General features: G+C 39.0%; 1 long non-coding RNA gene across 1 annotated transcript; it reads left to right on the top strand.

Annotated features, from left to right (window-relative positions):
- The first annotated feature begins 6774 nt into the window (after nt 1-6774).
- On the top strand, nt 6775-8278 carry LOC111609507. Its single transcript, XR_002753152.1, has 3 exons — nt 6775-6879; nt 7117-7813; nt 8235-8278. It is a non-coding gene; the product is annotated as an uncharacterized LOC111609507 (long non-coding RNA).
- Nucleotides 8279-18319: the final 10041 nt, after the last annotated feature.

The following is an 18319-nucleotide window of genomic DNA, read 5'->3' as shown; positions in this document are numbered from 1 at the left end:
CATGTGTTTTTAATAAAAACATTTTTCTTCTGCATTTGGTTCATTTGCTGCTCATTCTGTTCTTTTCCTGTTCAAATTTAAATATTTGCGTTAAAAAGATTTTTTCATCAACTCTGCCTTTCAGAAAGTCCTGATTTAAAGTAAAACATTCCCATCCCATGAAGGTCAGAGGTCAATGCTTTGAAGCCTAAAGTGGGAAAATCTTCATATTTTCTGTTTCATTCAGAACTTCTACCTGAAACTCAGAACCTGCAGAACACTTTGTAGTTCCAGAGCTTCCTCTGAAAATCCTTCATCACGACCCAGTCACCTGGTCTGATGGATGCAACAGGCCTTTGGCAGGAAATGGCAGGAAGGTTTTCACTGTCTGTGAGGCTCGACAAAACCTAGTGGGCAGGTTTTAACAATAAGACAACACAGGAACAATCTACAATTGTTTTTTCATTTTCATTTTTAACTTAAGTTGGTGAGATTTGACAAAAATATAATATTAAGTGGTCAAAAGGTTTGTCAGGTAGAGAACGTGCAAAGGATTGAACCATCTTAACATCAGCAACTGTGAAAGAAGCGGCAGTTTACTGCCTGAGGTCTCTGGGCAGCTAGCTTAGCAGCAGCAGCAGCTCTTGCATCGCCATTGGCAACCGAGTCATCAGAAGCATCAGAAACCAGCCATCTGCTAAGTAATATGTTTAATTTCAATGGTTTGTGTCGTATGAGCTCAGCAGTGTGGGCCTCACTTCCACACAGAGTCTTCAAATCTAATTTGAAGTTTGAATGTAGGTTGATTTATGTTTTTATCCTCGTCTAAAACTGTAAATTTAGTCTCATTAGGCTAAAATGTTGTATTCATACTTTTAAGGATTTGCAGCATTTTGGAAAATCCAATCATTTCAGCAAACAGAACCTCTATTCATTATTTTACCCATCTACACTGTAAATTATAACATACATGATACATCCACAGGGAGAGGCAGGCACCGGAGGTTCATCAGGAATCCCTGGACAGTTTGGACCTGAAGGCAAAACTGGAGCAGCAGGGGCCAAAGGGCAGAAGGGGACCCAGGGACAGGCTGTCAGTGTGATGATTTATGTTGTCAGAAACACTGAGAGAGAGAGAGAGCATTGCAAACCCTACTGTTACATTTAGCATGATCTGTCACAATGTAAAGCATAAATGCATGCTTGGTTGTGAAACAGCAGAGAATAATAGCAGTCTCTTTCTATTCTAGAAAGAGACTGCTTTCTAGAATAGAAAGCAGTCTCTTTCTAGAACTAAATTCAACTGAATTTAGTTTAACATCAACTAAATTCAGTTGATGTTGAATCAACTGAATTTAGTCAAGATTTATTTGTGTGTTAACTCTCCAATTAAAGGAAGCCTAGTAAAGGTTTATGTTTATTGTAAAGTCCAATTTTAAGTTTAGTTTAAAAAAGTAAATGTTAAATCAGTTTTCAATTAATTTAATCAATCCAAAACATTGTGTAACATATTATGTGACATTGGGGATCAACCAGCAAAGCATCCCATGATGCATTTCATCAAAAGGTTCATACATTATATTGTGCATTATTTCATAACAGAAGCCATTAGCTATTTCCATTAAGTAATTCCCAAAGAAAGAATTTAAAGAGTTTCAGAAGCTTTGAGTTTGATTATTTTGTTTTTTAAGTAAAGAGGAAGGAATGGAATCTAAAGCTGCTAAAATGTTGCATTGATTTTCTTAAATGTGTTATATGTCATTATGAAAAGTTATTTATACAAATAAATCCCTTATTATTCTACAAAGTAAAGAAAATATTTAAAAACCATTTAAACTGTTTTATTAATCTTTAATATGTAAATACTAACTATATAATTTCATGCTCAGTTATTATATAAACATCCATTCATTCTATCAAGCATGGCAGGTTTTTTCTTTCTTCCTAAACTCTGTGAAACTCAAAGGGAGCGTTGCTATGGAAACTGAAGGCGGGAACAAATCCAGTAGGTGGGAGGAGCTAGGAGGGGTCAGTCTCAGACAGTTCAAAGGTCGACTGTAGGCGGTCCTACTTCCTCCTTACACTGTTAGAATTAACAGAGCAAAATATAATTTTGGTTGTCAAAGTATAAAAATAAAAATTACCATCCTGAAGACAAACTAAGATCTCAGATCATCTCATGCAATTTTCCTTTAGAAACTTAAGTTGCTTCATCAAACTCTAACTAATTTTAGTTTAGTAAACAATATTTATCAAACACAAAACACACAAACATTCAACATGAAACAGACAAACAGTCAGAATTTGGAATCAGTTAAATTTTCATCACAGTCAATAATTTCCAGTCAGTCCTCATTTTGTCTATTTTATCAAATTGTAATTATCAAATTTACTGAAGCTTCAAGATTCTCTAATTTTTCTCCTTTTAACATATTTTAATGTTTGAATTGAACTCTAATCTACAGGATCCTGTTTTAAGTTATGTGTTCACAGTCAAACAAGAAATCTCAATATAATTTAGGATCACAGCAACAAATTGATCAAGTTTCTGCTGAAGCTTCACTAATTTTAGGTTTTGTTATAACAAATATTTCCAGGAAAACAAAAAGTCTTTTTAACCTCTTAGTTCAAATGTATCACAGCTTTATTTTATAATAATTTCCTTCTATTCAATTTCAATACAACAAATATTATATGGTTTACCAAAATGTTCTAAACACTGCAGTATTAATGATCTCTAATTCTTAACCCTGAAAGATGTTTTGTTTATTCCCATACTAATATGTAACTACAGCATAGATCTTCAAAAAGGAGAACAAAATAAATCTCAACCATCTGAGTGTCAGAAGTTTTCAAAACATTTAGAATCCAGGAGAAACTTTGACTTTATTCCTATTCAACATTAAATTTACTGTCTTTGTCTAAAACTATTCAGTTTTTTATTTATTGATTTTAAAACATTTATTTCAAAACCATTTTTTTGTTTAGAATGTTCTCTATCTGTTTTACTTGCTATAATTCAATGACATAATTTTGTTAGTTCATTGCAGAACTAAAGTGATTGCAGTTTCCCTTCACAGTTTCTCAATCTATGGTTCATGGACCCTTAGAGGGTCATTAGTGTTGGTCCTTCTGTTCAGGACTTAGAATTAACAGGAACAATTGAAAGAGTTTCTCTATTTATTGAGCATAAAAACTCTATTGAAGTCATTCTTTTCTCACTAAAGAATTTCTAAATATGAACGGGGTTAGTAAGCCAGCAGTCTTCGTTGTAGTGTGTGTGTGTGTGTGTGTGTGTGGGTGGGTGTGTGTGTGTGTGCGTGTGTGTGCGTGTGTGTGTGTGTGTGTGCGTGTGCGTGTGTGTGTAACTTATCTTAAATGTCTCCTTTCTCTTCTCTCTCTCCCTCCTGCTGTCGGCGTCGCTGCAGTGAAATCCTCCCCGTCTCTCTCCTCCGGCTCCCTGTCAGTCCAACTGGTTCTGGTCTTGGATCTTTGGCTGGTCCAGATCGTCCCTCAGTCAATGTCCATGTTGTCCACAGATGAAACAAGCATCACCAGTTCAGAGTGGTGTCTTCTCCTCTCACAGCTTTGAATCATGTTTATCTTTTCTTTCTCTGCGCTGATACTGGACAGCAGACCAGCGGAGGTTGTTAAAGCTCAGTCACACACAGTTTCAGTCCAAATGTCCAACAGGAGACCTGACAGTCGTCCCCTGAATGGAAATGTTTCATCAGTTCTCTGGTGTCAAAAATAAAAATCAGGATCAACAGACACTTCAGTGGCTGGAGGTGATGAAGGTTTTCTTCATCTTCCTGATCTTCTTGATCCACTGGATCCACTGGATCTCTTTCATCAGCTGGTGGTGTGAGAGGGACATCATCTGGTCCATGGGAGGACAGGGTTGAGGAGTTGAGGTCAGAGGTCAGATGCACCGCAGCAAGGCTCAGATAGAGGAAAATAGAAGCAAATAGAAATCGATTTGGTTTATTTTGTTTTAGTCACTTATTATTCATCCTTTTAAGGAATAAAATCATTTGCTTATTCAAACACACAAAAACATAAAACATATTAAGGCCTGTAATTTATTGACTAAAGATTTATGTTCAGTAATAGAAGCATTTCCATTTGTTTATCATTTTTCTGTCTTTCTCTTCATTCTCTCTCTTTCATCCAAACTTTCCTCGTGTTTCTCCAGATAAACTAAACTCTTTGTTTCTGATTTCTTTGCCTCAGTTCACTTCCTCTGCTTCTAATTCTCTTTCTCTTCCTTTCAAAACGATCAGCTTCAAAGAACCACCTGCAAGAAAAATGACACTTTTTATCCATTCATTCACACCATGCAGACTGTTTACTGACTATTTCATTATTATGTAGTGAAACAATTCACCCTGAGGAGGAGAAAAGACCCTGGAACCACTCAGGCCAATTCTTCTGAATAGGTGGGATTTCCTCTTTAGGCTGCAAACGTCTTCACAGAATCAAACCAATCAGCTTTGTGGTCGCTCTGCCTCTTAATCCTCTAAGAGGATCTTTATTTCTGATAAACATCTTTAGGATTCTCTAAAGGTTTGGTTCCCTGAATTTAAAAACCAAAACTCTAGTAAATACCTGCCTTATTCTCTGATAAGGACTTTAACTAGGACTCATCCTAGAACCTGTGGTTCCATCAAAACTCTATCAAGGTTTTTTCTTCAGCTTTCCAAGAAAACCAATAAAATCTCTGTAAGTTCTCAATTTCTTAGACAGACACCCTTACAGGTATCTTCAAGAAAATAATCTTTCACTTCTACAAAGATCTGTCTTCTCTTCTTCTCTTACTTTTCTTTTTTTTAAATTATTTTCCTTTGTAATCTCTATTAATCTGGTCAATCTCAATCCTCAGGGAGAAAGGTTTATCAGATCCTTTACTATTTTAGATTCTGTCATTTAGAGTTTTTAAGTTAATTTATTACCTGAGTGAGAGTCTCACCAGATATCAGTGGATTGTGTTTGTTGATCTCAGCGTTGGAGCCGTGGAGCCGACCAGCAGCCCTCGTCTCTCTTTAATCCTAATCCAGGTTTGAGGCTGGAGCCGAGTGTCCAGGTTGGCACCAAGTTGTTGTGGAAGAAATTAATTTCCAAGCTCTGTTAGATGAAATCACTCAATCAGGTTTATCTGTATATTGTGCACAATACAGAGAGCTTGTAAGACAATCAATAATGAAGCAGTTCAGAGTGAAAAGCTCTAACAGGCAGAGTCAACATGCAGGTTTCATATCAAGGATAAGGATCCAAAACATGGAGAGACAGTCTGGTTCCCAAGCAGCTGCAGGAAAACAACTTCCTACCTTGTGTGTTTAACCCAAACAGGTTCTGTTGGTGAGATTCACAAGCATTTAATGTAACATGATCAGCAGATGTTAATTTAGAATAATATTCCCACCAAACAGACACACTTACTTTGTAATTTTATTTGTATATTTGTCCTTAGTGTGGCCCTAAAACTCTGTTATAGAAAATAAAACTGGACATAAATATATAATTTTCTATATATTTTTAATCTAAAAATTACAATCTTTATATATGTGGAATACAAGATGTTAGCTTTGTTAGCTTATGTTATGGTGATAATTATGATATAAATGGTGATTATCTTGACTGAGGCATGTTTGTTCCTCCATACATTAGTTTAAGTTTATATTAGTTTGCTAATAACATAATCAATAAATTAAACTAATGGTTGTTGCTTCAAAATAATAAGTCTAATCAGTTTGATTTGTTAAAAAGAGAAACAATTTTTTAAAATACAAGATGGCGACTTTACTAAATTAACAGCAGAAGTGTTTGGTTTTATTATTATCACTATTAGTGGACAAAATTCCTGATGTTTCCAACTGATTTTAGTTTTTAAAGTTCAGAACCTGAACATCACTGAATGGGAGGAGGGCAGATTTCCCAGCATTCAGTCTAAAGAAGCTCAGCTCTTCTCAGCTCTGAGACATTTTCTGAATAAATCCCAGTCAGTGGAATCTGCAGACCTGCTCAGATCCAAACATCCCATTTTTCAGGAGTCACTGGTTTCATCTGTGTCATTGTTCCAGCTGCTGAGGTCAGAATCCAGCTGTGAAACCTGGAGGTTGAATGTTCAGGTTCTCTCCTCCCAAACATCCCCCCTCCCTCCAGCTGTGGAGAACAGCTGGAAAACAGCTGCATGTGTAAATAATGAGTCTGGAACAAGCTGCCACCTCTCTGCTGCTTGATCTGACTCTGACTTTAAATTCAGGTTGATGATTGAAATGAAATCAGGGTTTCAACCTGGATCAGCAGAACCTCCTCAGCTGATCCTGGTTTTAAACAGAGACTGTCCTCACTCTGCTCACCACACTAACATAATGATCAATGATTATATAGGAGCTTTAGGAATAATCTGCATTAGAACAATGTGTGGTTTTAGCTGCAGTACTGTGGTGATGTTAAGAATTATAGTTTAGTTTAATGTTTCTGATTATTTTCTGCTTGTAATTATATTCTGACCAGTTACAGCAGCAGGAAGCAACCAGCTGTTCTTTTCTCTGGGCTCATTTCTCCTCATGACTCCATCATGAAACATTTTCATCAGAACTTCTCTCCTGTCTCATGAAGATTTATCAACCTGCCTCTGATTTCACTGCAGACCTTCTACTTCCTGGTTCTGCTGCTCTGAAAGAAGAAACTACAAACCAGGTGAGCTGTCATATAATCACTTATGCAACATTTATAACACTTTGACTTTGAACTCATGTGATTTATGTCAGGTAAAAGTCCAGTTCTGTTGTGTCTCTGTACAGGTGTGGCATTAGTCTGGTTCTCCTGCGGTTCTGTTGGGTTTCAGTCTGTTGTTCAAATGTTCGTCTTCAACTCTTTGGACAGTTTGAACAAACTGTAAGTCTGTTTTGTTTTCTACTTGAAGTTTATATACAGAAACCTACTTGTTTCAGTTCTATGACATTTAGATAAAATGTTCCCTTTTAAATTCAGCTCAAAGTTTCATCTCTGCTGTTTGAAAGCTAATCTACAGGATTATTAAATTAGTGATGAATTGGAAGAAAAACATGATGAACAGCTTGATGTTTCTTTATTTTATTCTCTAAAGAAAATCATTCATCATTTTATTTCCAGGAATCAAACTCCAGTCTCAACCATTAATTGTCATAATGCGAGGTTTCTAGGACTCTTAAGGCAAGCAACAACTACGGACACCCAAACAGTTTTAACAGATTTATTTAGCAACTGAATGTGCTGGAGAGTGTGTGGAGGGGCGTCGATCTGCGACAGCAGGGAGGAACTGGGCCAGCGGAGAAACTGCAAAGGGCGAGCGGTTAAAGCGGGAAGTAATGAAGGGAATGACGGAGTAACCTGATGGTGACTTACGGTCTGCGGGTAGGTAAGCAGAGGAGAGTACATGGGGGTCCAACAGTAGGTGTGGTGGTTTTCCAGATGGGGGAAGTTCCAGCAGGCGATTGAGGGCGGACAGGCAGCAGCTGAGTGGCGGGCGTGACGCACCCAGGTGCAAGGCCAAACAGAGCAGCTAGGATCCGATTTTTCAGGTGGGTCCGGTTCAGAGAGTATTCAGCTCGGGTTCACTGCAGAGGAAGGAGCAGATGAAAAGGAGTCAGAACAAGGAGGACACTGGGAATGCAACACTGACAGCTAGAAAGTACCACTGTAGAAGCGGAACCATCTGGCATCTGATGCTGGGAAGCCGCTCCCCTTTAAGAACCTTGCAGATTGGTGGTGATGAGCAACAGCTGGATCCCATCAGCCTGCCACCCTGTGAAGGAGAAGGAAACCACTCCCTGCAGAACCCAACATTAATGTAAAAGAAAATAGTTTCGTTTCTGCTTTGTTTCAAATTGAGATATTATTCTTAAAATGTCTTTGATTCAGTCAGATTATTAAATAGTTGAACTTTGATGGAGCAGATAATCCACTTGTTCAGGTCACACTTGTTGTAGAGATTACTAATTAACTAACTAAAATACTTCCTGTTGTTCAGGTTGAATCAGTGAATATAAATGTTGCTCCATGTCACCATCTAGTGGACTGATAGTAGAAGTGCAGCAGCTGATGGCAGCTTCCTCTGCCTCTCTGCTGTCTGACTGCATTCACCTGACACTGATATGAAGCAGAGAAGAAGAGCCAATCAGAGGAGGAGCAGCTGATCTTTTTCCAGCTCTAATGATGTAAAGGATGATCAGAGTTGATGTGCAGATGAATGATGTGTGTTTCCTCTGCAGGTGAAGGTAGAAAGTGTGTGTGAGCTGATGTGAATTCAGCAGCATGGATCAGTGTGAGGACAGAGAGGAGGGAGTCCCTCCCTCTAAAACCACTCTGTGTGGGGAAGATGAGAGCCAGAGCAAAGGTCAGAGGTGAGGTCACCATCTCTAACTGTCCACAGCCCTTTTCACACAGCGTTCACTATATCAGGCCAGAACAGACGTGGTGATGAAGCTGCTGCTGCTCCTCTTTGCTGATTAAGTTTTAATCATCATGTTTCTGTCAGGATCCATCAGAGACTCAAACCAGAACCAGAACCCAGCTGTGTGTCATTTAAGAGTGACAGGTCAAAGGATAAATTCATTAACTTTAAATCTCCTGGATCTCCACCATCAGAGAGGTGAGCTGTTTCTAACTGCTGTAACTGTGGAAGAAGATTCAGATGTTTCCAGTTATATTTACAGTGGTTTGATCCATTATCTACAGAAATCAGCTGATCTGTTCTCATGAAAACACCTTCATATCTTCATCTCTGGGATGTTGATGATGATGTTCTGTTGCTTCCTGGCTCCATGTCAGACTAACAGTGGAAAACATTTCCACTGGGAAATACCTGGTAAAGCCAGTCTGGTCCATCAGGACTTGGTTCCTGTGTGCATTGTGAGAGCAGTTCAGCAGGGAAGGAAAGCTTCATGATGTGGTTGGTGAGATCTGCTGGATCTCAACCAAACTGAGCTGATGTGGACCATCAGAGGTTCTGCTGGTTCAGGGCGAACAGATTATTTCAGGCAGCTGAAATATCCATTCTCTCCTCTCCCATAACTTTGGGGAATAAAGAGCAACTGTTTCCCAAATTCTCAAAAATTGTTATGTGTGATAGCATGTAGTAAACTAGAAATTTCCTTAATCCAGTAATCTGTCATATTTTACATTAGAACAGGATTTACCAGAAAGTCTACACTCTCATCTTTCAGGAAGTCTTAATTTTTGTACCCTGCTGTCAGCAGCTTCCATCCTCTTATATCAGCAATAAAAAATTATAACTACACACTAAATGTTGGAAAACTGTGTTTGGTGACTGACTTTTATTTGTCAGGCTTAAGTGACAAAAGTTGGAAAAAGACCGATTCTGTTGGAGTTTAAAATAACACAAAAAAGCGTCGGAAGACCTACTTTATTTATTTATTTTACAATTTTTTAAACAACAGCTGCCGATTAAACTGAATGTTAAAACTTTGACATGATTATATGAGTTGTGAAAATGGTCAGATCCGCCTCTCTGGCTGCAATGCGCCTCCCGAAACAGTGGAAAAGAATTTCACAGTGGGAAAAGAATTTCACAGTGGGAAAAGAATTTCGCAGTGGGAACAGTATTTATCAGAAGACCCCTCCCCTCTCCCGTCCTCTGCGTTTCCTGCTCCAGCACAGCAGCTTCACTTGTTCCAGGACCGGTTCTGGTGACGTAACGACCCGCACAGCCTGGCCTCTGCTGGACATTTCCTCCACCACCGTGTTGTAAATCTTCATTTCATCTGCATGTTTCACCCTCAGTCGGGCTGGAAAGAGGCTCTGAAAAGGATCTGCTGCTCCTTCAGAAACTTGAGCACGTCTGCGTTTTATTTTTATTTTTTCAAGATCAGAGTCATGATCCAAACTTACTTGCTTGCTGTTCCAGGTAAAACTTTTTTCTGCCATGGCTTGTGAAGGAGAAGTTCTTTGGTTTTAAAACTGAGGAATTTCGCAACAACAGATCGCGGTGGAGGGCCTAGAGAGGGGTCCGCCCGTTTAATGTGTTTATGTGGAGCTCAGCGCCAAGCCTGATGTCATGGAGCAACTTCTCCACAAAGTCACCCGAGTCTCTTTCTGCCGCCATAAATCCGTTTGTTCTCTCTTCGTGTTCGGCTCTCTGGGTCCATTAGTTTATCCTCCAGCTTTATTATTTCAGTGACAGCGTCCTCTGCGGTGTTGCGGGTCAAATTGACGCGTTTTAAAGTTTTTAAATAGTTTAAAATAGTTGGAAGTATATTTTTATTTTGCATTAAACTTTTTCTATTTGTATTAATAAGTGTATATATCAATTGAAAATGTATTCATTTTACACATTTGTTTTATGTCCAAATGAGTAAATCAGTAGGTTGTCGTCATTAATCCTTAATTTCTGAGAAATAAAGAAACGTCATTGCCCAAATATTGATTGAATTGGTTAGTATTGGAGTTAATAATCAGATGCAAAAATGTTTTGGAGGAATTTTTTGGTTTCTGACACTATTGCATGATTAATATTATTGCATAAATGTGACACTCCCTGGGTCTAATGGACCCACGAACATTATTGTTCCTCAGAAACAAAAATAACAGGAGGGTTAAAATCTTCTCCTCATCTTTTTCAATCCGACCATCGTCTAGTCTGCCGTTCATATTTTGAATTTCTTTGATTTCCCCCAAATGCGCATTATTTTCCTCTTACTTCCTGCAGCAGCGCCTCCCATTCAGAAATATTTCCACTGTTGGTTCCTGAGTTTCAGTCAAAAGTTGCAGCAGAACTTCTTCAATTAGAGGCTCGAGATGAACAGCAGTTAGCATTAGAAGAAATACTAGCAATATTTTCTCGGCTTTAAACGTCTATTTGGCGCTACAAAGCATCGGTTTTGAAGAATTTTACTCACCCCAGTTCATTTTCACCTTTATGGAGGTTTTCGTCATTTTAGTGAAGTTAGGTTTTCAATTTCTTAGGTTGACAGCGAGGCCATCATGGTGATGTTCAAACCTGAAGTCCTTGATGAACTTTTTAAGAGATTTTTCTCCATGTCTCCTCAGACTGAGTGGCTGTAACCTCTCAGAGAGAAACTGTGAAGTTCTGTCCTCAGTTCTCAGCTCCCAGTCCTCCAGTCTCAGAGAACTGGACCTGAGTAACAACAACCTGCAGGATTCAGGAGTGAAGCTTCTCTCTGCTGGACTGAAGAGTCCAAACTGCAACCTCGAAACTCTCAGGTAACTCTGGGCACTTGACAAATTGCTGCATCTTAGGAGCAAAAAGAAACATTATTACAGATCCCAGCAGTTGCTTGGCTTTCTTATTTATTCCACATGTTACAAATCCATCCATCCATCCATCCATCCATCCATCAGTTCAGACCTTGGGTTCTACCTCAATGTTCTCATATTCTCATCATGTGATGAATTGTGTGTCTGCAGCTTATCAGGCTGTTTGGTCTCAGAGGAAGGCTGTGCTTCTCTGGCCTCAGCTCTGACCTCCAACCCCTCCCATCTGAAAGAGTTGGACCTGAGCTACAATCATCCAGGAGACTCAGGACTGAAGCTGCTGTCGGCTGGACTGAAGGATCCACACTGGAGACTGGAAGCTCTCAGGTATGGAGGAACCTGCTGCAGGAGCAGAGAAGGTCTGATAGAGGAGGAAGAGGGAGAAATGTCTTTAGTCAGTCTGCTGGGAAACATTTAGTTTGAAGCTGAATGTTTAGTTCCAGACCAATCAGCCCCAAGAAGCAAAGATGAGAAGAAAAGTAACTCCATGTTGGTCAGATGGATGTTTAAAAGTTATGGGAGAGAAAAATAAAGAACTTTAGATTTTAAACAAAACTCACAACTTTCAGGATTTAAAAAAATATAAATTACATAAAAAGTGAAGAAAACTATTCATGAGGCAAAGAAAGAAAGTGAGAATTTTAACAGTTTCATCCATTTAGTAGTTTGATCTCCACCAGGGGGCGACATCTGGAAAATGATCGAAAGAATGAAAGGAATCAGGAGAGAATGGAAATCCCTTGTTTTCCAGAGGAAATGAAGAATTGCAGTGAATGATGGTGAAAAAGTAGAATTGTGCTCTGTTGACTGTGGTAGAAATTAAAAAACAATAATAAGACCTTTTAGACAGATCCAAGAAAAGACTAATGTGTTTAGGTTTTCAGTAGTTGGGAAAGCTTTTGGGATTGTTCAATAAAGTTTGGGAAAAATTCCCAACGTCTTGGAAAAAGGCAGAGACCCTTCATGTTGGAAAACCAGGGAAATATCCATCCGACCAATCAGATTCCAGATCCACAGCTCTGACGTCACATTTAGGATAAATAATGGAATCGTAATAAGAGAAAGAAAAACATTTTATTGATAAAGTAGAGGGATGATATCAGCCCATCAGATGGTTTAGAAGAGGGAGAGGAAGCATCATGGGACTGCAGAGGTCCTTCACCTGATCCTGGTTGTTGGGACAAGAACTTTGTTACTGAACTTAAGGACATTTTTCACTTTTTGATTTGTTGGTTAGTTTGAAAGTAATCAATGATTCTGGTGCCGCCTTTGCCTCCCTGATATCATGAACTGCTAGCTTTCAAAAATTCACCATCAAATCTGAAAAACATATCAAGGAAAGTTAAGCTGCTAAACGCTGTCTGAGTTTTGGGTGTTAAACTAATTTAGGTTAGAGAAGTTTTATGTAATCTTACCAAGCTTCTAGTTTAAATCGACTGCAATAAATAAAACAATTAAATAGTTGTAAGCAGCTGAACTGGCAGTAACATTGATTACTGCGGTCGGGGCGCATGGAGCGCAGCGTCTCCTGCCATGAATGTCCCAGTAACGTTAAACTCCTCCACATCCTGGTTACTGAATTAATGTGAATAATCTCCATCTCATATTTACATTTACAGTCATATTCAATAAATTAGAATATTTGTTCCCATGAGGCTCGTTTGTCAGGTTTTAAAACAACTTCAGCAGATATTAAACATGTTTTTCATGCTTTCTTACTTTTACTCAAGTAAAAATGTTAATCTGGTTCTTTTACTAGAGAACATTTTTGTCTGTTTATTTGTACTTTTACTTCAGTACATTGTTTGAGTTCTTTCTCCACCTCTGGTGAACAGCCAGTAGGTGGCGCTAGAGTCAGGAGGAGGCAGCCTGGAGAAAAGGCTGTTCCTCCCTGATCTGTTTCCAAGCAGTCAGAGTGTAGAAGTTGAGAGCTGGAGAAGTTTCCTCCTGTTGCTGCAGCAGCAGAGATGTTCTGCTTCATGGACTAAATCAGGTTGGAAAGAGGAGAGATCTTTACTGAGCTGCTGGATAAAAGCTTCTGAAACATTTCAACTCTTTCTGGAAACTAATGAGACATAAAAACAATGGATGTTTTTACCATCCAGACCTTTAGAACCAGTTCAGGTCAATAATTCAGTTGTATCTGTGGAAGATGAACAGATTTGATGTGAAATGATGAAATTCTTCATTTCTATCTGATGTTCCAGCAGATCTGTAGAAAATGGAGCTGCAGCTCTCAGATATTTCAGTCGTCATGTTTTCTATCAATGAATCCACTGATTAAAGCAGGAATCTCATCTCCATGTTCTCCTCCAGAGGTTCCCAAGGTTTGTTCCTGGAAGCTGCTGCTGGTTCCTCCAATCCAGGCTCCGCCCCCTTTAGAGGAAATCTGTCCATATATGGCGCTAAGAGTCACCTTGATGCTGCAAAGCTTTGTTCAGGGATGAGATGTCAGGATGTTAGTGTCAGTCTGTTCCAGGCTTTAGTTGTTCTCCTCATGAGGAGCTGAAGTCTCTGACAGGAACGTAGAGCTGAACAGGAGAAGAACTTGAAGCTTCTTCTTGGCCTCTGATTGCAACAGCAGGACAATCCAACATTTTAGTCTGACTTCATCTGGAAATATTTCTTTCACCCTGAATCAGTTTGAAGGCAGGCCAGCTCCTCATCAGAGCTGAGATCTTCTCTGTCCTTCATGCTGGAAATGTACAAGTCCAGCAGCTCCTGATCAGTGACATCAGAGCGTGACATCATCACTAGAGTGATGATGTCATTTCCCTCTCAGAGCAGCTTGGAAACCTGAGAGGAAAGATGCAAACAAAGACTCTCTGGACTGTTGGATCTGCTGGTTCTGGTTCCAGATGCTCCTTGGACACTTTCACAAGCCATTACTGCAGCTGCTGGATTCAGGATGCTGCTTCTTCTTCTTGGTCTCATTGTAAATGTGTGCAGCAGCACCACCTGGTGGTGTTGGTTGGTAGAGGAAGTGCTGAAAGGTTGGAGGTGTTTGTCAGAGGTGTGTGATGATGGAAGCCGGTTGGAAGCTAGGACGGTCCAGGCAGCAGCAGAACCTCTGGATGTGGAATCTACCTGGATCAACATGATCACATTGGCTTCTGGAAGAGACGCCATCAGCAGTTTAGTGTCTCCATTGGTGGATTGATGGGAAAACTGAGAGCATCAATTTACTGGACTGAACTGGAGATTGATAAAACACGGAGTGGAGTTTTCTTCTGTGCATTTTTGTGCCATAAATGGATTGGAAACCAAATCTGGAAAGAGTTTGACTGGAAAGTAAAAACCAGATTTAGTAAAGCTCCATTAAAAAGTTTAATTTCCAGGATTCCAACCACAGATAGATGTTGGAGGAATTTGTGGAATGGTCGGTCATCACACACGTCTTCTGGGACTGACCACAAATAAAGACCTTCTGGGAGGAAATGAAACAGGAGATTGAGGACATTCTAAGGACAGATCTCCCCATGGAGCCTCTTCTATTTCTGCTGGACATAAACACCAAGGATTTACTCACTAAAGATCAATGTTACATATTGTTGCACCTTCTGCTACTAGTAGCAAGAAAGACAATTACACTAAACTGGATTAAATCCTGTTCACCAACTGTTGCTGAGTGGAGAAAAACTGGAACATGACAACATGATGGAGCGTCTGACTGAACAACTAGACATGAAAATAGATCATTAAATATGAAGTTTAGAAAATAAATATTGGATTTGAAAATTAAATGTTTAGTTTGGAAAATACATTTTCATTTTGAAGCTAAATATTTAGCTCAGTTTTTATTTCCAAAATTTAGTTTTCAAAGTAAATATTTAGCTTGTGAATTAAATATTTAGTTTAGAATGAACGTATGGATGACATGGTGAAAATATTTGTTTGAAAAATGCATTTTCACATTTTTTCTCTATGACATGATGAATAAACTAAAATACTGTTCTTCATTTTTTGTCACTATCAATCATCACTACAGTCATGATCAAAAGTAAGTACACCCTCATTTTTATCAGAACTTCTCTCCTTCCTCATGAAGATTTTATCAACCTGCCTCTGATTTCACCTCAGAGCTTCTACTTCCTGGTTCTGTTGCTCTGAAGGAAAAAACTGCAAGCCAAGTGGACTGTGACGTCATCAGTTGTGCAACATCCGTCACATTTATTTGAGTTTATTTGATAGGGACAGACACACATCGACATAAACAAACTGAACAAAACAGCAGTCCCATGTTTGCGTCATAGCGCTATAGCAACAGCTAATTCGCAGCACTTGTCCCTAGATGGGCTTTTAAAAAGTACCTCTAAAGTTAAAATGATGATCATTTAAAATAGCACAGCTTGATGTTGACGACATCTACAAACAAACAGTGAAACATGAAACATCAAAAATGGGTACAGTTCTGTTTTTGACATAACCAGAGTTTAGTTTGTTTCTTTAGCGTTACTTAGTGTAACGTGTTACTGATGCGTTACACTAAGTAACACGGACCACTTTTTTCAGTAGCGAGTAATCTAACGCGTTGCTACTTCAAATCCAGTATTCAGAGTACAGTTACTTATCGAAATCACTTTGCGTTACTGTGTGTTATTATTATCTTTTGTAATTTTATTTTATTTCCTCTACGCGTCTTGGGGCGTTACTACGGAGCCCTCTAGGGGACATGGGGAATTTTTTTTCTTTTGCGTTACCTCGCAAAACTTTTGCGTTACCTCGCAAAACTTTTGCGTTCCCTCGCAATACTTTTGCGTTACCTCGCAAAACTTTTGCGTTACCTCGCAAAACTTTTGCGTTACCTCGCAATACTGTACTGGTCAGTTATGCAGCATAATTGAATACTGAAAGCCTTTCCTACGGTGGGCGCCGTACTTTCTGCTTTAATATAAGGTTATGTGAGGTATTTCCATGAATTTTAGTATCTTTTTGTGAAATATCTGAAGTTTTATATCTTTCTTTAGGATAGAAAGGCACCACAAACCTACGATATAAACAGAAACCTTCCGTAAGTAGGAAAGAAATAAAAATACATTATAATTTGGACTATTTCTGAGTAATTATCGCGGGTAAATAAATCATCTGACAGTTTTGATTGTGTCTCTGTTGTGTTCATAGTCTGAATGGTTTAAAGAGCTGCTTTCAGTGCCGCTCCATCTTAACCTTAACAGACATAAACATACAGTAAAAAATAAATCGATTTTCAATCAGTGTTTTGCACCAAACAGTTAATAATAATAAACAAGTTTTCACTGAGGCTCTGTAAGAGCCATATGAATGAAATAAGTAATTATTGATATGACAGGAGCAGCGGCTTTGACACTTAGGTGTGTCGACGTGGGAGTGACGTCACCAGGTATGAATGGGAAGGATACTGGCTTTGTGTGTATTAGGAAGCGGTGAGCAGGGCGGTCAGTCCTTGCAAAGTTTGGAACCTGATCATCAAAATGGAATAAATCGATAATTGTGACAGAACAAAGAAATGGTTTGGAGCTGATTGATACACGGTCAGATGAGATTCCCCAAGTTAACCCAGTGCGGCCCTTTACCATCATTAGTTTGTCGTGTGTTTAATAATAAAAACTTGTTAACAGTAAAAACTGTTTGGTGCAAAACACTGATTGAAAATCGATTTATTTTTTATTGAATGTTTATATCTGTTAAGGCGAAGATGGAGCGGCACTGAAAGCAGCTCTTTAAACCATTCAGACTACGAACACAACAGAGACACAATCAAAACTGTCAGATGATTTATTAACCGCGATAATTACTCAGAAATAGTCCAAATTATAATGTATTTTTATTTCTTTCCTACTTACGGAAGGTTTCTCTTTATATCGTAGGTTTGTGGTGCCTTTCTATCCTAAAGAAAGATATAAAACTTCAGATATTTCACAAAAAGATACTAAAATTCATGGAAATACCTCACATAACCTTATATTAAAGCAGAAAGTACGGCGCCCACCGTAGGAAAGGCTTTCAGTATTCAATTATGCTGCATAACTGACCAGTACAGTATTGCGAGGTAACGCAAAAGTTTTGCGAGGGAACGCAAAAGTTTTGCGAGGTAACGCAAAAGGTTTTGCGAGGGAACGCAAAAGTTTTGCGAGGGAACGCAAAAGTATTGCGAGGTAACGCAAAAGTTTTGCGAGGTAACGCAAAAGAAAAAAAATTCCCCATGTCCCCTAGAGGGCTCCGTACGTTACCGACGTTTCTGTGCGACATCAGCAGCAGCGACAGAAATGTAAACAATGGAGGGAGAGGCGCATTTTGTTGCTGGAAAAACAGAAACTAATTTGAGTTTCTGTAGCCAAGTCTGATTATTATAAGCGGCTTTGGGCTTGCAAATTTAACGAGTCGCACGCCGCGGTTTTTGGGCTAGGAAATAAACAGACATAAACGCCAGAATTTGTCTGACATGCAGTTAGTTTTAGTCAGGCTCTCCCTGTCCATCATTTCCCGGATGATCCGTCCCGCTGTGTCTTTGTTAATGTCAAGTTAATATGACATCGAGCTTCGCGTTGCGCTACAACAAACTGCAAACATCGAGACTAATCTGAACAGCGCAATAAACGTGAAAACAACCATGAATGAACGTGTCCGTAAAGTTGCGAAACTAAACGGCATTATAATTATTAATAATAAGATAAGTGTCACAAATCTGTGCAGGAGCCATCTGAGTTGTGGAGCCGCAGGAGGAGCTCTGTGCTCTGACACCAAACTCAGGGCCGTAACGCAGAACCTGGAGGCTGGTGGGGTGGAGGGCTCTATTTATAGTTTACCAGAAAACATGGAACACACAATAATAAGCACAAATTACTAAAGTTTTTTTTGTACTGTTGTAACCATTAAAAAATGTCCCCTTCAGTTCAAGCTTATATGGGGAGACACATTGTTGATGTTACCATTATAAAATAACTTGCAATTAAGTATTGGTAAAGATCAATGTAATTTTCACAGGTGGCGAAGCGTTGTTGTTGACAACTGCTGAAAGTAACTTAAAAGTTACTTTTAATTTAACTTAGTTACTTTCTGATAGGTATTTTCCTTTCGAACCTAA

This window comes from Xiphophorus maculatus, chromosome 8, assembly GCF_002775205.1.
Source record: "Xiphophorus maculatus strain JP 163 A chromosome 8, X_maculatus-5.0-male, whole genome shotgun sequence".
Lineage (NCBI taxonomy): Eukaryota > Metazoa > Chordata > Actinopteri > Cyprinodontiformes > Poeciliidae > Xiphophorus > Xiphophorus maculatus.
Note: the sequence above shows the minus strand (reverse complement) of the source record. Positions and strands in the feature narration are given on the sequence as shown.